The sequence below is a fragment of the Rhinolophus hipposideros genome (assembly GCF_964194185.1).
Source record: "Rhinolophus hipposideros genome assembly, chromosome: 10".
NCBI lineage: Eukaryota > Metazoa > Chordata > Mammalia > Chiroptera > Rhinolophidae > Rhinolophus > Rhinolophus hipposideros.
This window is the reverse complement of record NC_138056.1, coordinates 79,463,619-79,485,800: the sequence shown is the minus strand read 5'-3', so window position 1 is coordinate 79,485,800 and position 22,182 is coordinate 79,463,619. Positions and strand designations below refer to the sequence as shown.

General features: G+C 38.5%; 1 pseudogene across 1 annotated transcript in view; it reads right to left on the bottom strand.

The window, feature by feature from the left end:
- LOC308502999 (carotenoid-cleaving dioxygenase, mitochondrial-like) overlaps positions 1 to 22,182 on the bottom strand; it is a 46,256-nt pseudogene that overhangs the window by 8,699 nt on the left and 15,375 nt on the right. Inside the window, exons 3-8 of the transcript in view lie at positions 15,810 to 16,014; positions 6,050 to 6,261; positions 5,739 to 5,854; positions 4,982 to 5,084; positions 1,777 to 1,905; positions 556 to 716 (exon numbers count right to left, since the gene is read on the bottom strand). The product of the transcript in view is annotated as a carotenoid-cleaving dioxygenase, mitochondrial-like (transcript). The remainder of the gene's footprint in view (positions 1 to 555; positions 717 to 1,776; positions 1,906 to 4,981; positions 5,085 to 5,738; positions 5,855 to 6,049; positions 6,262 to 15,809; positions 16,015 to 22,182) is intronic.

Genomic DNA, 22,182 nt, shown 5'->3' with positions numbered 1-22,182 from the left:
TAAGTGACTACTTCTTTGATAAATGCACTCATTATTAAAATGGAATTTTTTTGTAGTGAAATTAAGGTACAGTAAATTTAGGATACTATCTCTTTTAAAGGTAAAAAAAGACAAATATAATAGTGCTATCAATCAGGAGTATAGAAAGATATTTAACCAATGTGCTTTGGACTTCAGGAGGATTATCATATTTACATATCAAGAAGTTGTAGAAGCAACTAATTAAAGAATCATTGCAAAAGTTACAAAAGACCTCTGTATAAACAACATCCTTTTTTGCAAATATTATATGGAAAAACCCATGCTAAGAGGGTTTCTAGATGCCATTTTAATTGCATCAGATAATTAGAAGGATAAAACCATTTCCTACAATTTTGTAATATGCAAAATCCACTGTCTTAATAAATAGCTAGCCCTACCTATGGAATAAAATAATATCCTCAATTCAGTGTCATGTATTCATAAGTAATGCCCAGTGAAGATAAAAATCGACCATATGGAAATTTGCCTTTGCTTCCAATCATTTTCATGATAAATATATTCAAAATACTCCACCTGTCTAGTGTGCTTATCCACCACATAAAATCGTGTATTATACTGGGGTTCCCAGCTTATTCCATCTGAAAGAGACTTTCCCCGAATTTTAGAAGTGACGATTTTCCATAGATTCATCTTCAGAGGCTGTTCTATGAAGATTATGTAGTTCTTTGTCATTCCTAAAAGGTTCCAGCAAACAATGCAATGTATTTGGTAAACCAGAGTTGTCTGAAATGTGACAGTTACATGACTTGTCTGAATGCTTGCACATATTACTGCTGACCTAAATAAAGTCCAGCCCAAAATAAGTCTTCACTGTTTCCCAGCTTTGCTATATGTAGTTCCTTTTCCTACATAAAAAAGGGAACTGTTTAAAACAGTTTAGGTTGAATGACCTCAACTTGCTTTTAATCCTTTTTTTCTTTCTTTAAAATTGTTATTATTTAAGATCAAAGTAAAGAAGCATAATATTAAGGTGTGATTTATGATCTGGACCTTTATCCCTTAATCCTTTTACTATTTATACTGGGGATAAGAATCCAGGAACAGATTGGCTATAAAGGTTTAGAATGCAGAAGATAAATATTATAAGACAAAGCTAAAGCAATCTATGTAGAATATGAATTTCCCCCAAAAAACACAGTCAAAATCTTTTCATATATGATTACTATTTGTGGTATTTAAAGTTACCAAAATTTTTGAATCCTGTCAATTAACTTTATGGTCAATGGTTTGTTTTTTTTAGTTAAGACTTGACCTTTTTAGAGCAGTTTTAGGTTCACAGTAAAACTGAGGGAAAATACAGATTTCCCATATACCCCACAGTAAAACAGAAGGGAAAATACAGATTTCCCATATACCCCCGTCCTCATATATACATAGTCTCTGCATTGTCAATATCCTACACAGAGTGATACATTTCTTACAACTGATGAACCTACACTGACACATCGTATCACCCAAAGTCCATAGTTTACATTATGGTTCACTACTTGTATTGTCAATTTTTTAGTAATTGCTTGTACTAAAATAATTATATCTTTTCAAGCAGTAAGTTAGTAGGAGTAAGAAGTATATGACTAACTTGAATAAACTTAACTGGCAGTAAAATGACACTTCGGTCTCATTATCACCATATTCTGATAAACTTTATTAACATAGGACTTACCAAAGTTAGTCCCTCTGCTACAGTGATATTAAGGCAAGCCCCACTGCAATTTGCCTCATCTCTGCACTCACCAAAGCTATGGTAGTAAGAAGGTTTCATCCTCTCTGCAGAAGGAATAGAACATATCACCTGGGCTCCATGGATTGTATCCCCAAGGTCCACTTTCTCTGGAGGAACCCGAATAACATTATAGAAAGAACCTGGAAAATAGAATGTTCTGTCTTAACTGTTTTATATACATTCTAAGAATAAAAAACAACCCTTGCATTTGTGGGCTAGGCAAGAGCAGTTAAGAGATTTTTGCAATATGCATGACACCCATGCTTGACACCCACATTTCATGAATGGTTATTACAAACAGATTTGGCTATTAAAAATATATGAACTTTATGAAAGTCATTCGTTAAGGTTTTGAAACAACACACACAAAGTCATCAACTGACAGGTTCTTATATTTTAATGCTCTCAAATGGCTATTCTCTTGCTCCCTAAAGATGAAGCCAATCCCTACTTCATAGGAAGGATAAGTAGCAGCCAGGAATATCCTCAAACTCTATTTTTCCTTCTTCCCACCCCCCAATCGCAACAACTACAACCTTTTGCATACTCATACATGTCCAACTCCTCTCTGGACCCCTGGGGCTGCTTTGGGGCCCATCTCATCCTAGCTCATCAACATTCATTCATGCAATCATTCATCCGACTATGATACTTCTTCAAGAATCACTCAGGTGTCCATTCACTCATCAAGTAGCCTTTCCTCATTCTTTCCCACCCCAAAAGCATTTGGTATTCTACGCCATGATTATCTCCTATACAGTCATAGCACTTATTTCATTGTACTATAATTATCTACTTGTTTATGTTCCCAGTAGACTGGGAAGCAGATTAACAAGCAGAGCTTTTCAAGACAGATGCATCTGATTCATCTTTGCATTCTCAGTACCAAACAAGGATTCAGCATTTTACACTATAAATAGCTATTGATGGATTGACTAACAACATGTTTGTTAAATCATTCAGTGAATGAACAAATATTGACGTCATATTGAATTATCTTCCTCGTATTAGAATTGTCAATATAAGTCCTGAAGAACTTGGGTAATTTACAGAATTTTGCAATCACTAAGCTTCTTTTGGAATAAGATAACCAGACAGTTCTCTATTCATTTATTTAACAACTACTTATTGAGTGCTATCTATATTCCAGGCACTCTCCCAAGTGTCATAAGTACCATATTCTAGACACTTGTATATATCAGAGTACAAAAAAAGACAAAGCCTCTTCTTTTATAGAGCTCAAATTCTAATAAATCATACAATAAGTAAAAATAATGCAGATGATGGAAAGAACTGTAATGGAAAAACTACATAATGGAGATCATGAGTAAGTACGTAATATGGAAGCTAGTATCTGTAATTGTTTTTAAAGATTTTATTGGGGAAGGGGAACCGGACTGTATTGGGGTACAGTGTGTACTTCCAGGACTTTTTTTCCAAGTCAAGTTGTTCTAACTGCAAGTCTTGAAGATGTGAGCAAGGCAAACAGACATCAGGGTAACACCCAGCAGAGGAATGCACCCAGAGGAATGACCTGCCCAATACTGTGAGTCTAACTCTGGAAGATTCTTCAGGACTTTATAAACAGCAAATTGAGGCTGTAACAAGCACAGGCTCTGATCATTAGTGGTAGGGTTTCTCAAAGATCCAGGGGCCACTTGCACCAAAATCACCTGGGAACTTTGTTAAAATGCACCAAGGAGTGAGGGGACGGTTCAATTCTTTTAAGTCTACTGAGAAACAATCTCTGCAGATGAAGCAGAATTATCAACATTGCTAGATAGCATTCCAGATGATTCTTATGCACACTAAAGGCTGAGAATCACTGACCTAATGACTATTTTAGAGTATAATATTTCAGAATGGTTATACATTATTTCTCATTATGAACTACTTATAGTTATCTAAATACTTGATTAACAGAGTTAATTTATCAATAAATGGATTTTTGTAATGATCAAAAAAGATAGATGGACAAAAAACTGCTGAGTCAGTTTACCCATTTGCTAAAACATTTTACATTTGTTGAAACATCCTTTTATGTTTGCTATTTCCTATAACAGCTTTCAAGTATATATTCCTACCTAAGATCAGGTAATAAAAAAGAGGTGAGAGAGCTGGGTGATGAAGTTTCCAGGGTACTCTATCTCTACTTAAGGCAGGAAAGAAACGAACCAGCAATATTCATTTTCATATATATGTGTAAATGGAGAGGTAGAATTGAACAACCCACAAAGCTAATTACTCACCAAAGTTATACAATAACCTATACAAGAATTTCATAGATCATAGATGACAGATTGACAGCTAAGACAGTCAGAAATCTCTAATACATACACATACCTTACAAACAGTGACATGTGTACTCATATATAGGAACATGAATTTGCATGTCATGAGAGTCTTCTTCACTCAGAGATAAAAATTAATGTGGTCTACCAGAGTAACTAATAGAAGCTTTTGGGAGTAATTCAGGCTTGGTGCCAAGTCTGCTCTTAGACACTTAGAAGCTTGCCTTAGCAAGTATCTTAAACCTTTTTAAGGTTCATTGCCCTTGCTGTAAAATGAGGTAATAATATAATAGGGAGTGTTATAAAGATTAAATGAGAAAATATATAGAAAATTGCTTAACACCAGCACATACGAGGCATTCCATAAATGTTAGCTATCATTATTAGTTACTAGAACTTTCTGATTGGCAGGCAGCTGGGGAAGTATGTGGATGGCCAGGAAAGAGATGTGATGTAAGTGGTTGAGAAGGCAACCTTAACTTACTTTGTAGTATGTTATTCCCATGATAAAGATAAATTCTTTCCCATGTGATAGTCAATGTCCTTCCCTAAATCTTCGCTGAAGCATTCTCAATTTCTTATACTTACAATCTGATACTTCTTCAAAATTCAAGTTTGAGAAACACATGTTGAAAATTCCTACAATGTTTGTAAGCCAAAAAGCATAACAGAACATAAAAACGTGAGTGATGCTGAAGAGGTCAAATAGAAAATCAGCTGCTAAGCATATGTGCAAAAGGACCACAGAACTCATACTTAGTGATAAATTATATGCTTTAAATTCAGTAATGAGACTTCGAAAATTTATTTCTGAACCTTTCAAATGAAGTTTCACATGTTTACATCTTAACCATCTTAACCTGGGAACCCCAGGAAGACAGTTCACTCCCAATTATTTTTAATAAGACCTTCATCCTAGCTTTACCACGTGGCCCATAGGAGTTCCCCATGTTGTATGCTGTTCCATCCGGGTCATAATGAGGATGTGCAGTGGCTCCATTCACAGCGATGAATTTGCTCCAGTCTACCTACAAATTTAAGACCATCAGAGACTTTTAAATTTCACTGGGCAGATCTCTGTTTAGATGCATAGATAGCACAGATGTGTCAAATAGCTTTAAAATAAGGTATGAAAACTACCTCTGAGAAATCAAAATCATTTTTCCTACTAAATAATAAAAAAAAATTAACTCTCCTGCAAAAAAAGCCAAAAACTTCTCCACCAACAAACGAAAAATGGACAAAAAAAATTATACAATAAGGGTGATTTCTTTTTCCCCAAGGAAAGTTCAAAAGAATAAGAATTAAGACTAAAATTCTGGTCCAAACTTTAATTTTTAATTAATGTGTTAAGTGAAAGCAATATAGGTCTAGACAATCTCCAAATTCTACCTGTAACTAGGAAGATAGATGAGCTGGCCAAAGTAAATCTATTCCATTTCTCCCTTACCCTAGACATCAGATATTAGGACTAAGGAAGAAGAAGTCTAAAATTATGGAAAACCAAGCCAACAGGCCATTCTAATCAGGAAAAAGTGTGGACAACGACCGGAATCAGTGGGTATTTTTCCTGTTTGGTTAAGGCTCCAATTTCTTATTCAGATATCTACTACTGTAAAAAGAATTTTGAATGAAAAGAAATTCTAGGGTCCATTTTGTTCATTTTTTAACCCGTATTTTACCTTTTCTGTTTTTTCCAGGGTTTCAATGTCCACTTTATTCATAAAGTTGGTCTCGGAACTAACGTAGTAATCACTCTTGTACCGCATATAATTGACACTGGTGTTATCAGTCATTGCTGAAACCAAACCCCAGAGTTACTGAAATACCACCATCAGAGTGAGGAAGGAGTCTAAACATCCTCTCATACCAAAAAACAAAAAAAATGTAAAAAAAAAAAATCAATTTCAAGATTTACATAGTCATATATCATAACAATTGAAATAGTCATCACTATCACTTGCAAATTTGGGGCACATTAACAGCTGCTTACCAGGCAGCTCAAACTTTGACACGAAACGTTCAAAAACATTCCTGCATGGATCAGGGAGAGCCAGTGTGCCAAATTCCGAAATTACAATTCGATTATGAATACTGTTGGCCTTATATGTATCACTCTGTAGAAACTTGCTCCGGTATGTCACTGTACCCTTCTCCATCATGAACTGGTGAAGCAAAGCCATTCCATCAAACCAATGATTGTACCTTCAAACAAGAACAAACATAGAGAAACAATTATTAGTAAGAAAGACATGACGTCAAAATGAGAGATTTCAAATATAGAGATAAGAAAATGGGATGGGTCCTGGCAAAACCTGATCAGACAAGAGAACTTCAAATTACGGGATGATAGCTTTTGAGTATATCCTGGAGTATAATAGGATAGCACAATTTATTGTATTTTTGCCGTATATAATGCACTCCCGTGTATAATGCACACCCACGATTATGGCCCAAACTTTGAGGGGAAAAATTTTTAGGTTTAATTTTTTAATTTAAATTTTTATTTGTTTACATTTAGGTAATTGCTTTTTGTATTATAAAGGAATTTTAGCATTTATTTTTTAACATATTATAGTACAAGAAATTTTATGTAACAAATAATTACAAAACACAAGAACAGCTACAAGGTACAAAAAATTCTATGTATCAGTAACAAATTAACTATATTTACACATCATAGAAGGCCAAAATCTCTTCGTTGTCTTTGCAAGTGAGTCATAAGTTCAACAAAACTGATTATTGTATTCCAGGGTACTTGCATACGGATATTGTTATTGATTTCTAGAGTTACCCCTTTAATTCATAAGCATAAATAAAAGAATTAAAAACATTTATATAGATGTGGAATTAGTACTACCTATGGATTATGCACGCCCTTAATTTTTCCCTCACAAATTTGGGCAAAAAAGTGCACATTATACATGGCAAAATACGGTACGTTCTCCTGATCCTTACCCACTTTAGAAAACCTCACACTTCTGAGGGCTAAAGAGAAACCCTAAGATGGTGCCTCCTAAAGTAATTCAGATCTTTACTTTGACAAGGAGAAAATTCTGAGATGTCCTATATTGAATTATAGCAGCTCAGAGGGTAAAAGGAAGAGACAAGGGGTTAATCAGTTAACAACAGGGCAAAACCAACAAAAGACTGCTTACATTCCTGAGCATATGTTGGAACTTTGAATGAATTTCAGGTGGCTATTTCCACAATTATCTAAAAGAGACTAGCCAGGAACCACCGTATCCCAGAAGCCTCTGCTTCTTGCTTACATATGAACTTTCCACAACAAATCCAAAGGAGCAAACACTTTTGCCTGACAGACTCTGTATCCAGAACTGACCCCTCCCCTTTCACCTTATCCTACCCACTTATATGTAAATCTGTAACCAATGTAAATTCTTTCAAAACAACTTACAACCTTCTTCCCCCTACTTGATGTATAAAAACGCCCTTCAATTCCAGGACAGCAGACAGGTTTGTCTTTTCCACCCAGCTTGGTGGTTTAGACTTCACGTCCTGGGACTTGGTCTTTTTCTTGCTAGCAATGGTCCAATAAATCCTTTCTTTTAAAAAGGCTTTCAGCCGTGGAAGTTAAGTTCTTTGTTTTACACCTTATAGTCAAGAGAATAGCATGAGGATATGGAACGCTTGACATTTCCGAAATTCAAATGGGTCCCTAAGATTTTATAGTTATCTTCATATCTTACATGTATTACATTGTTCATTTACTTTTAAAATCTTCAAATTCATCAAAATTATGCAAAAGAAAGCAAATAAGATAACTGTCTTCACTGAGCAATCATTTTTGTCCATATGATTACATTAGAAACAAGTCAGCATGAGACCAACCAGCACTCAGACTTAAGGATTAAACACCTTCAGCAGGAAAGCCTGGAATTTTGAAACAGGAGTGTGAAACTGTGAGACCTGCATCTTAGATAGATCACTCCAGCCACAGCTTAGAATATGGGATAGAAACTAAAGCATCCAGATTTGGAGAAACCAATGAGGAAACCAGGCAACAATTCAAGTGTGAAAAGATGAGAGCCTAAACTGGAGCAACATAGTTAGAAAAGGACAAATTCCAGAAACAAGTCAGAGGTGACTGATAGGATGTAGGCAGAGACAAAAGAGAGGTCTCAAAAGTGATACCCTAATGGATAATGATGCTTTACCAGAGATGGAGAATACGTGAAACACAAGTATGGGAGAAAAGCAACTGATGCAGTTTTGAATAAGAGTCTGAACATCAGGGTAGAGATGTTCTACAGTCAGGTGGCAAAATACAGGTCTAGAGGACAAGAGACGGGCTGGGGTAAAAGATGCCTGTTTGAGAGCATCTACCTATGTGTGACAGGTATAGCCATAGATGCAAATGAGATAATAACTACCCTCTTCTGAGCACTTACTACATTGCAGGTACTGTGCTAAGCACTTTACCACAGTTTTTCACATACATACATACATACATACATACATACATATCCCCCCCAACATTGATCATATAAAGAACTATTATTCCCACATTACACATGTGGAAAACAAGTTTCAGAGCAACATGCTCAGGGTCACAGGCCTGGTATGTGGCAGAAGAAGGATCAGAACTCAATGCTGGCTCCAAATCCTGGGTTTACAATATCCCAAAAAGTAGGGTGAACTATAACCAGTTATTTGGCAGGAAAGGAAGTGGGGAGAGGGCACTGAAGGGAAGATAGAGAATCAAAATGTACTGAGTACCAATTTTTGTCCGTCACTGAATGAGGCACATTATATGCCTTGTCTCCTTTAATCTTCATTCCCAATCATTAAAATCAATATTAGTGGCCCCATTTTCCATATGGGAAACCTTGCGTAAGATCATAGCACCGACAATTGGTGAGACTGGAATTTGAACCCACTCCATCTCACTCCAAAGAATACATTATTTCTACTACACCAGAGAGAGCATACAATACAGAAAAGAAGGGAATACTCAGGGCGGAGGATAGGATGTATCAACATTACAAGGACGAGTGAAGTGAAATGAGCAACGAAAAATTATTTTAGAACATGCAACCAAAGAGACAGAAAAAGAATCAGGACAAAGTGTTATATGGGAACCCAGGGATAAGGGAATTTTAAGATGGGTGGTCAATTAAGTTCAAATGCTGTACAAAATCAGGCTGAGGACTAAAAGGCCCATTTCAATTAATAATTAATAGGCTCTGGTGACTTTTTTGAGAACAGGTACTGTAGAGTGGTGGGGTTAAAAGTCAGATGGCAGTGAACTGAGAAGACATCAGAAAGTATAAAAACAGAAGCAGTGAGCGGAGGAGGAAGGGTATTAGCTGGAGAGGAAGATGGAATAGAAAATGAGGGGTTTTTAGGATGAGAGGACATTTGTAGGCCGAGATGAGGGTTTAGTGAAGAAGAAACAGATACAAGGGGAGGGGCGTAAATGATGCAGCAAGGTTCCTGAGGAGAGGAAGAGGGCCACTTCCTCCTCTGACAGTGAGGAAGCAGAAACAGGGATGCATGTGGGGAAATTGGGAGGTGGAGAACAGGGAAATTTAAGGAGCCCAAATCCAATTGCCCCTCTATTCACGATGAAGTAGACGGTTTACCTGTTGAGTGTGAAAGGGACAAGGAGAATGAAGAGAATGAAGGAGACTTCAGGAAAGGGACCCTGTGGGAGGCTGGAAAGAACACTGACTGCTAAAGATTTCCTGGGGGCCCCATGGACTCAATAAGACTGGAAATCATAATTCTGTAATTAAATTAATCAGCACAATTATGTCATTTCCTCTAGAAGTGCTCAGCACGCCTGATCATGAGTTGAAGAAACCAAGAATGGGCAAATCTAGGACTGGAAGTGGTCAGAGGACAAGCAGCAATCACCAGGACAAAGGAAGTGAGTGTATTTGAAGGGATGGATGTGGAATCTGCACCGGGGAGAAGAAATTAAAGGAAAGCAGATAAACTGAGAGGACAGAGAAGAGTAAGGAGAGGAAAACTTGATGCGATTGAGCGTAAGTTTAATAGGAATGGAGGAGCATGGAAAACGGGGTTTTCAACAGAGAGTAGTTTCAGAGTTCAAGATTTCAAGGGTAGGGCAATTCTGTGGAGTAAGCTCCAGGAGATAGCCTCGGTATATGGCACTGTAGTGGCACAGAGGGGGACAATCAGTGCAGTGAGATGGTCAAGGAATTGGGAGGCTCGACTATCTTCATCATGAATCCTGAAGTCATTCCAGGGAGTGGTGGATATTAAAATGCTGAGGATATTTGCTATTCTGCCCAGATTCATGTAATTTAAAAACTGATAAGCATGCCTTCAATGAAATCACCGATAAAAAATAGTTGTAATTGAAGAAACTCCTTTGTCATGTCACTACTATGTCCGCATGTTAACAGAGACCTATTAAATGGCATCTAACAAAGAGAACAGAGATTCACAACAGAGTGGGGCTATTCTTATCCCCAGGTTAAGGGTTACGCTGACTTTTCTCCACCCCTCCCTCTAAATCTAATCTGGGGATCCAACCGCTAACCTAAGTCTCAGTTTGTCTCTTCCAAAGAAGATATCTGTACTTCTCCCCCGAGAGGCAGGAAAGACCCTGTTCTTGCTATAGATGCCTACTACTGGCTCTGAAAATATTGATCTGAAGGAAAAAGCAGACACTCACGAGGATCAGCCATAGCACCCACTTCCCCCACAAAGATATTTGATCTTAAAAGAGGCTTGTAGTGCAAGCCTAGGCCCTGAGTCACTCTACTGCTTAGTTTTAAAATTTACTAGAGGTACTTCTGTAGCAGATGAAATACCATACGCATTTTGGAAGAGACTGCTTCTCTCTGGGCATTGAACTAGTAGTTTTGTTTTGTTTTTCTCTTCCTCCTCCTCCTTTTTGCCTCATAATCTGTTTTTCAAATGATAACTTGTATGACAGCCAGATACATCAAATAGGGAAAAGTAGAGATTCTGTGGTTAGGGGCAGGGTGGGGATTCATGGGCCAGTTCACTTACCCTCCTTTTCTCTACCTCCAAGCCACTTCCCCAACTCCCCAGTCCCCGCCCTAAACCCCACTCCAGGCATCTAAAGCAACTTCTGCAAGGGTTCTTGTAGCAGCTCTTGGGGTGGGGGGACCACTGCATTTATTTCCTTTTAGCACTGTCATTTTATAAGTCTATTGTTCAATGAAGACAAAACGTAACAGGCTCAGCAGATTAAAATATATGGAATATTAAGAAATATATCTCAAACATATGTCTAATTCTTGACCTGTTTCCAACAACAGCTAGGAAAGCACAGTAGGACCATGATCAGATTCCCACCAGGCCCACAAGAATGGTGTGGCTAACAGAAAATGGAATGGATGGTTACCAGGGACTTGGGGGAGGGAAGTATTGTTTAATGGGTACAGACTTTCAGTTTTGCAAGACAAAAAGTGGATGGACAGTGGTCATGATACCACATCAATGTCAGTGTACTTAATGTTATTGAACTGTATACTTAAAAATATTTAAGATGGTAAATTTTGTGTTATGTGTACCGTGTTTCCCTGAAAATAAGACCTAGCTGGACCAACAGCTCTAATGTATCTTTTGGAGCAAAAATTAATATAAGACCCAGTCTTATTTTAATAAATATAATCTAATATAATATAAAATATAATATAATATATAAAATATAACATATAATATAATACATATAACATAAAATAATATACTGTAATATAATACTGGGTCTTATTGTAGTATAAGACCGGGTCTCATATTAGTGTTTGTTCCAAAAGACGCATTAGAGCTGATGGTCCGGCTAGGTCTTATTTTTGGGAAATACAGTATTTTACCCCAGTTTTTAAGAAAAGCCATGGTTCCTGGCATATCATTTAGCCACTAAAAATAACTGTTGTTCAGATTTCATAGCAACATCGATAAAAAGGCTGATGATAGTGTGACGTTTTTCAAACAGGGCAAAAAAATTTGGTTATTATCCAAAATATATACATTAAAAAACTCTTATAACTCAATAGCAAAAAAACCCAATCTGACTAGAAAATGGCAGAAGACCTGCATAGACATTTTCCCAAAGAAGACATACAGATGACCAAGAAGTACATGAAAAGATGCTCAACATCATTAATCATCAGGGAAATTCAAATCAAAACCATAATGAGGTACCACCTCACATCTGTTAGAATGGATAATGTCAAAAAGACAAGAAATAACAAGTGTTGGCAAGGATGTGGAGAAAAGAGAACGCTTGTGCACTGTTGGTAGGAATATAAGTCGATGTAGCCACTATGGAAAACAGTACAGAAGTGCCTCAAAAAATTAAAAACAGATCTACCATGTGATCTAGCAATTCCATTTCTGGGTGGAATTTATCTGAAGAAAGTAAAAACACTAACTCAAAAAGATATACGCATCCTATATTCCCTGCAGCATTATTTACAATAGCCAAGATTTGGAAACAAACTCACTGTCCATCAATAGATGACTGGATAAAGAAAATGTGACATACACACACACACACACACACGTATATATACAGTGGAATATTATTCAGCCATTAAAAAGGAGGAATTCTTGCCATTTGTGACAACTGGATGGACCTTGACATCATTCTGCTAAATGAAATACGTAAGACAGAGAAGGACAGAAAGATCATACCATCTGATCTCACTTATATGTAGAATCTGTAACATAAATCAATAATTTGAAAAACCAAGCTCAGAGATACAGAGAACTTATTGGTGGTTGCAAGAGGAAGAGACAAAATGGGTGAAGAGGGTCAGAAGGTATAAACTTCCATTTGTAAAATAGATAAGTCATGGGGATATGATGTACAGCATTGTGACTATGGTTAATGATGCTGTATTGCATATTTGAAAGTTGCTGAGAGAGTAAAATCTTCATCACAAGAAAAAAAATTTTTTTTGTAACTAGGTATGGTGTTGGATGTCAATACTTATTGTAGCGATCATTTCACAATATATACAAATATCAAATCATTATATACCTGAAACTACATGGTACGTGTCAATTATACCTCAATAAAAAAATTATAACTCAAAAAAAAAACATTTTTAAAAGATCTCTTTTGTCTGATTATACACGTTATGTGTATAATCATACATATAATATGATTATAATTATTTAAAACAAACCTATAGAAAAGAGAGAAAGACTAGCAGGGAATACCCCAAAGTGCTAACAGAGGATGTAATACATACATTTCCCCTTTCTGTTCCACAATTCAAAAAGTTTCATATAGGTAAAACCTTTAAATGACAAAAAAAGTTTGTAATATTTAAAAATGTTTAAAGCAAAGCAGATTCCCTCCTAACCATAGGGGTTTCTTCGTATCACTTCATGTCCCAGTAGACACAAAGAGAAATGATACACGAAAGAAGTTATTGAGGATACAGGAATGGCAGCAGCGAAATGGTCTTCTTGAGTTCTCCTCTGGAACTTACAACAAACGGGACATCTATAACCCATCAAAGGACTCTCTGCTCATCACACAGAACAGCTAAGAGACTCCTACAAGGTTTACTTGAAGGTGCGCAAACTGGGCGAGCAGGGGAAGAGGGAAGGGAGCAGAGTGGAGACGCTGGCCACGGCTGCAGAGACACAGGATCTCAAGACGGAACAGAGACCACAAGAGCCAGGAGGTGGGCTCTTTCCCTGCGTCCCACAGCTGATCTCTCCTGCCAAGAGAGCAGCATATCCAGCATTTGAGGCAGTAACCTCAGCTGAGACCTCCAGTTGGGCCCTAGGTCGGACAAAGGATATAAACACCATACCTGGGCCCCTCCCGCCCCTCCCAATCCTATCCCTGCCATTCTAGAGACTTAAACTGGCCCCTGAACTCAGGAGTAGTGTCAGATTACACAGGAGCCTTAGTGCTCAGGATCTGGGAAGACCCAGCTGGCAGCTCTGACCCAGGGAAGAGGCTGGGAAGAGTGTGATATTACTGGACAGGGAGAGAGAAGACTCCTCCACCTCGAGCCCTCACCCTTTATGGCCTGCCTACGGCAGGGCAATTACAACTCCGGAGACACTCCCAGGGATCAGCAGTAGGTGGCAAACGCAGCTCTGGGCTTTCAGCAGCTCAGAAATCTCCCCCACACACACACACACATTGGAAGTGCCCCACGACTCAGGCGAACTGGGCACAGGGCTGGTGGTGCTACTCAGGGCACATACGTGCAGGCAAGCACAGAAAGTACACTGGCTTTGTAGAAACTACCATCAAGACCCCTTAGCCCCACTCATTTAAATCAGCAGTCCCAACGTCACTCTGGGCACCAGGTGACCAGCTCTCCCTGCACAATATACAGAGGACTCTTTGGTACAGCAGAGGACAACCTGGAGATTACTTGGTGGGCTTAAGCCAAGACTGGTGCAGCTTTTTTTGTTTTGTTTTGTTTTCACATTCTTGATATTTTCGCCTGTGTTGAGTGGGTTATCGGTTGCTTTTACATGTGAGTGTAATTTGGTTTTTTCTTTGTTGTTGTTGATGTGCTTGGTGATTTGCTTTGTTCTGAAATTGTCCTACACCAGAGTCCAGCCCAAGAGGTACAAGATTCAACACACTCAGAGGCCAACTCCAGACCGAACCAGAGTATTACCGGGTCTGACCTACAAGTGACACACCCAGAGGGAATTCTCTACAGGCACAAGAGCCCATAGAGGCCAAATCTCATTTAAGTGGTCAACTCTCACGCAGCAGAACACCCTGCGGTGGGCAGAACCACGTCTCACAACTAGTCAGCCTAGGAGTCAAGCCCACCTAATGACAAGCCAAAAGCAATTAAAGCTCAACTTTAACAGGGCAATATACACAACTCAAGAGTCACCTTTGGAGCACACGCAGAGGAGAAAAAGGAAGTGGTGCAAGTCAAATATAAAGGACACGTACTACATAAGACCACCCAGCAAGAACTAAGAACTCTAGGGGATCTACCTAATACATCGAAGCAAACACAGAGAGTCAGCCAGAATGGGGAAACAAAGAAACATGTCCCAAATAAAAGAAGTTACTGAGGTTTTTTCCCATTTATTCACATATATTTATTATGTGCTATTTAAGTGCAGGGCATTGTCTTAGATATTGGGGACATGGGGTGAACAAGTAAAAGTCTCTGCCCTCACGGAACTTACTTTCTAGTGAGGGAACACAGCTAATAAACAAACAAACAAAAAAGTAGACATTGATAGTGGTGCAAATAATTAAAATATCTATTTTATTATGGGCAATACAATAAATAATAGCATTTTTATATTGGAAAACCAGGGAAGGCTCAAACGACATGAGATTTGAGCTGACTGATAAAAATGAATCATAAGAATCATTGAGAAGATAGATAAAGAGAGCCAAAGCCAAGAGTCTGAGCAAAAATAAACGTGCCCACTTTGAGGAACTGAAAGAGCCATTGTGTCTGGGAAGTACTGGGTGAGGGAGTGGCATGAGGTGAAGACATTGCCCCTTCCTTCAGGAACTTGTGATGAAATAGACACCACCGTTCCTGACACTTCTCTTTTGGCTTAAACCTTCAGAGGACTTCAAATTCATAATATTCTGCAGAGCAGAAATGTCAGAACTTTTTAAAATGAATTTTTTCCCCTACAGACTATAGTTTCCTCACCAAGGAGATTGCATGGTAATGTTAGCCTCAGAGAGGAAGCAGATATTGATGCATATTTCACAGAATCAGACCATGCTAAGAAATCCCAAGTGTTCTCCAAAAATCAAGGCTTACTTATCCTTTCCAAACTCGAATTTCCCAGGTCCAATTCGAAGTAGATAGCCATTGAGCCACTTAGGAAAATGTCCTCGGACTTTAGCAGAGATAATCTGCGGAGTCTCCTCCACCGTGGTTACTAGTGGCGCAATACACGGAAGACTCTCCCTCTTACTGAACATCTCTTTTGTCTGAAGAGTATTTTCCATGTATGTCTTCAAAACTGTGAAGAGGAAATCAAAAGCACAAAATGTTCTCACCAGTCTTCTAGAAACACTCCTATTTCTCCAATAATCTTGTCTACTGCTCTGGGAAACGTAAACCTAACACCAATATAGTCTCTAAATTCCTTTCTCTTCTTCCTCATTCCCAAGACCATGACTCTTTGATTCTCCATTTTTGAACAACAATCCTTTTTGTATTCTTGCAGTACAAATCGACTTAAGCATTAACTCAGGACTTTAATTATTATTATCATTTCTCATAGTTGAGCAATACTTGTCTTTTCACAACATGGAATCTACATGCTAACCCTGGATGTGCTAATAGCAACCACATTGTTATCATAAAAAAATGACCACCATTCAATATAATCATAATTACATTGACCTCAGTACTTTATATATACCAGAACGTGATCCCAAAGATTCTATAGCAATTTATGGGGCATTTAGTATGATCTACAATTTAATTTCTTCTATTTTAATGGCATATACATGAATGTACATGGTATTTTCTAGGAGAAGGGTACCAAATTATAAAGTGATATCTAGTCTAAAATCACCTGAAGTTTATAAGTCACAAGAAAGAAACATTATTATATAACAAGAAGCTGAAAACTGTCCCTATTATTTCATACTTATTTAATGTTCACAAGCAGTAATGCCTAACACAGCGGGGTGGTCAAATATATAACTAACTTTTAACAGTGATGCAGAGCTCTAAGCTAGAAGAACTAACACATAGGGACACTATTCCTCTGAAGAAGTGAGATTTGCGTGCTTTTAGCAAAATATTTTAAAGTATTATAGCTATTATCCCATTTCTTTCAAATCTTTCAAAAATTTAGTTTAAAGTCCACGGGACTTTCTACTTTCCTATATGTAACAATTCAGTCAAATCCAATTATTTCCTGATTTCCATAATAAAACATTTTTACCTGAATGTCCTTCCCACTAATTTATCCCCAAGGAAATTTTATCTATTTTTCAAAGCCTATCTTAAATACTACTTCCTTTAAAAAGCAACACTGGCCTCAAAGAGGTTTCAGGTATACCATGGCCACAAGAATTGGAGCCTAGCCAGTCATAGGAATGGTGGCAGCGAGATGAGTTTCTTGAGTTCTCCGCAACTTACCACACATTGAACATCTATAACCCATCAAAGGACTCTGCTCATCACACAGAACAGCTGAAAACCTGAAGGTGGGCAAACCAGATGAGCAGGGGACAAGGGAAGGGAGCAGTGTGAAGACATGGCCTACATCTGGGGCTGTGGAGACGCAGGGGCCCCAGGACACACACCAGAGATCACAAGAGCCTGGCTCTGGGCTCTTTCCCTGTGTCCCACAGCTGATCTTTCCTGCCAAGAGAGCAGCGTATCCAGCATTTGAGGCAGTATCCTCAGCTGAGATCTCCAGCTGGGCCCTAGGTCGAGAAAAGACAAAAACAAATGCCATACCTGTGCCCCTCCCCCCCACTCTCCCACAGCAATCCTTCCCGCCACCTTTCCAGAGTCTCAAACTGGTCCCTGAACTGAGGGGTAGTGTCAGATTACAGAGGAGCCTTAGCGCCCAGGATCTGGGAAGACCCAGTTTGCAGCTCTGACCTAGGGGAAAAGCTGGGCGGGGTGACAGAAGACTCCTCCCTTCCCACCCCCACCTTCTGGCCTGTTCAAAGCAGGGCAATTACAGCTGTGGAGACACACAGGGGTTAGCAACAGGTGGCAGAGGCAGCTCTGGGCTTTCAGCAGCTCAGATATCTCACACCCTCCATACACCCTGATAGGAAGAATGTGCCCTAAGACTCAGGAGACCTGAACACAGGGAATAAGCCACCTCCCAGTGGCTGGTTATGGTGCTATCAGTGCGTGTTTGTGCAGGTGAGAGCAGAAACTGCACTCACTTTGTAAAACCTACAAACCACACCCCATAGCCCCACTTATCTAGAACTGCAGTGCCAGGGACACTCTGGACACCAGGTGGCCGGCTCTGCCTCCACAAGACGCAGAGGAGTCTGTACAGCAGAGGACAACCTGGACATAGCTTGGTGAGCTTAAGCCAAAATTGGCGCTGCTTTTTTTTAAAGTGTTACTATCATTTTTAGCATATGTATGTATGTATGTATGTATGTATGTATGTGGGGACAGAGCCAGGAGTGCAGTTTCCAGGCTCTCGGCCTCACGTGGAAAGGTGCTGCCTCAGGTAGTAAATTGCCATCAACTGTGATTGGATGGCCATCAGCTGTGGCTACTTGGCCATCAGCTGTAACCAGTGAGCCATTGGCCACTAATACAACTGCGGTGGCTACACTAGCAGAAAAATGGGGGCTAGCAAGAAGATGGTGGCTGAGCCTGCAAGTGGCACAGACAGGGCTGCGAACAGTGTGGCTCCCGCTTCCTATGTCTCCAACTCAGCCGCCAGCAAGAGTATAGTGGTATGACTCCCCTATCTATGGCTCCGTGGGAGTTCCTTTTTGGCCTTACCATATCCTGCATTCTTATATGGGGAGAGGGAGCTGAGACACTGCATGACAGTATATGTATATATACATATTTTTTCCCCTTTCTTTCTCTCTTCTTTTTTCTTTTCCTTGCCCTACTTTTGCTCCCTCTTTCCATTTTTCTATATTGATTTTTTTTTTGGTTTTGCTATTTTTTGTTTTGTTTCTTTAGTTTTGTTTGTTTGTTTTTTGTAGTTTTAGTATTTTTGCCTGTATTGACCTTTGGTTGTTGGTTGTTTTTACATGTGAGTGTATTTGGTTTTTTCTTTGTTGTTGTGCTTGTTGATTTGTTTTGATCTGAAATTGCCCTACACCAGGGCCCAGCCCAAGAGGCACAAGATTCAACACACCCAGAGGCCAACTCCAGACCAAACCAGTGTGTTTACCAGGTTTGACCTACAAGAAGTGACACACCCAGAGGGAATTCTCTACAGGCATAAGAGCCCATAGAGGCCAAGCCTCATCTAAACAGTCAAGTGTCACGCAACAGCTCATCTATTGTGGGCAGAGCCAAGTCTCACAATTAGTCAGCCAGGAGTCAATCCCACCTACTGACAGGCCAAAAGCAATTAAAACTCAACTTTAAGAGGACAATACACACAACACAAGGGTCCCCTCTGGAGCACACACACAGGAGAATAAGGAAGTGGTGCAAGAGAAATATAAAAGACACATACTACATAAGACCACCCAGGAAAGACTGAGAACCCTAGGGGATCTACCTAATACATAGAAGCAAACACAGAGTCAGCCAGAATGGGGAAACAAAGAAACATGTCCCAAATAAAAGAACAGAAGAAACCTCCAGAATTGGCTGATAAGAATCTTTAAGGAGCTTAGCGATGACATAGTGAAGGATAGAGAAATCATAAAGAACAAGCAGTTAGAACTAAAGAATACAGTAACTGAAATAAAGAACACACTTGAAGGAATTACCAGCAGGTTAGATGAGACAGAGGATCGAATCAGCGATTTAGAAGACACTTAGCAGAAATCACTCAAGCAGAACAACAAAAAGAAAAAAGAATAAAAAACAATGAAAATGGTTTAAGACATCTGTGGGATAACATCAAGCACAACAACATGCACACCATAGGAATACCAGCATGTGAAGAGAGGGAGCATGGGATTGAGAACATAGTTGCAGTAATAAAGTCCCAAAACTTCCCTAACCTGGTGAAGGAAATCGACGTCCAAGCCCAGGAAGTGCAGAGAGTTCCAACCAAGATGAACCCAAACAGGTCCACACCAAGATACATTACAGTTAAAATGGCAAAGGTTAAAGACAGAGAAAATCCTAAAAGCAGCAAGAGAAAGACAATGAGTTACATATGAGGGACCTTCTGTAAGACTGTCAAATGACTTCTCTACAGAAACATTGCAGGCCAGAAGGGAGTGGCAGGATGTATTCAAAGTGATGAAAAACAAAGACCTACAACCTAGATTGCTTTATCCAGCAAGGCTATCATTTAAAATTGAAGGAGAGATAAAGAGCTTCCCAGAAAAGAATAAGCTAAAAGAATTCATTACCACCAAGTCAGCAATGCAAGAAATGTTAAAAGGGTTTCTGTAAATTGAGGATGGAAACAATCTAACTAAGAAGACCAGAAATACGAATAACAAAATGGCATAACTATGTATCAATCAATAATCACTTTAAATGTAAATGGATTAAATGCTCCATCAAAAGACATAGAGTGGCTGAATAGGTAAGAAAACAAGACCCTTGTATATGCTGTAAACAAGAGACTCACCTCAGATCAAAGGACACATACAGGCTGAAAGTGAAGGGTTGTAGTAAGATATTTCATGCAAATGGAAATGAGAAAACAGCTGCAGCAGCAATACTTATATCTGACAAATAGACTTTAAAATATACAATATAGATGAATATTCTATATTCTTCTAAAATATATTCTAAAATAAAGAAGAATATCTTAAAAGAAAGAGATGGGCACTACATAATAATAAAGGGGTCAATCCAACAAGAGGACATAACCCTAGTAAGCATCTATGCACCCAATATAGGAGCACCTAAATATATAAAACAGATATTGACTGACCTAAAGACAGAGATCAACAGTAACACTATCATAGTTGGGGACTTCAACACACCATTAACAACAATGGACAGGTCCTCCAGGTAGAAAATAAACATGGAAACAGCGGCGTTAAATGACACATTAGACCAGTTCGATTTAATCAATATTTTTAGAGCATTTCACCCCAAAGCTGCAGAATATACATTCTTCTTGAGTGCACATGGAATATTTTCCAAGATAGACCACATGTTAGGCCACAAAACAAGTCTCAATAAATTTAAGAAAATTGAAATCATATCAAGTGTCTTTTTGGACTACAGTGCTATGAAATTAGAAATCAATTACAAGAAAAACTGGAAGTAACACAAATACGTGGAGGCTAAATAACATGTTACTAAATAATGAATGGGTCAACCATGAGATCAAGGAAGAAATCAAAAGATATCTCAAGAGAAACAAAAATGAAAATATAACGACCCAAAGTCTATGAGACACAGCGAAAGCAATCCTAACAGGGAAATTCATAACAATGCAGGTCTACCTAAAGAAACAAGAAAAATCAGAAATCAACAGTTTATCCTCATACTTAAGGGATCTGGAAAAAGAACAGTAAAATAAGTCCAAAGGGAGTACAAGGAAGGAGATAATAAAGATCAGAGTGGAAATAAATGAAATAGAAATCAGGAAAATGATATAAAAGATCAACGAATCCAAGACTTGGTTTTTAGAGAAGATAAAATCGACAAACCTTTAGCCAGACTCATCAAAAACAAGAGAGAGAGGACCCAAATTAATAAAATCAGAAATGAAAGAGGAAAAGTGACAAGAGACACCACAGAAATACAAAAAATTTTAAGAAATTAATATGAACTACATGCCAACAAATTAAACAATCTGGAAGAAAGGGATAATTTTCTAGAAGCGTACAACCTTCCAAGGCTAACTCAAAAAAGAAATGGAAAACCTGAATAGACTGATTACTACCAGGAAAATTGAATCAGTAATCAACAAGCTCCCAACAAAAAAAAAAAGCCCTGGACCAGATGGCTTTACAGGTGAATTTTACAAAACATTCAAAAAAGAATTATCACCTATTCTCCTCAAACTATTCCAAAAAATCCAAGAGGGAAGGCTCCGAAACACTTTTTAGGAGGCCACTATCACCCTGATCCCAAAATCAGACGAAGACATTACAAAAAAAGAAAACCACAGGCCAATATCCCTAATGAACATAGATGCAAAAATCCTCAACAAAATATTAGCAAACAGAATTCAGCAATACATTAAAAAGTCATACACCATGATCAAGTGGGATTCATTTCTCGTATGCAAGGTTCGTTCAACAGCCACAAATTAATTAATGTGGTACACCACATTAACAAAATGAAAAATAAAAGTCATATCATCATATCAAGATGCAGAAAAAGCATTTGACAAAATCCAGCAGCCATTTATGATTAAAAAAACTCTTAAGAAAGTGGGAATAGAGGGACCATATCTCAACATAATAAAGGCCATATGTGATAAACCCACAGCTACCATCATACTCCATGGGGAAAAGCTAAAACCATTCCCCTTAAGATCAGGAACAAAGCAAGGTTGCCCACTTTCACCACTTCTATTCAACAT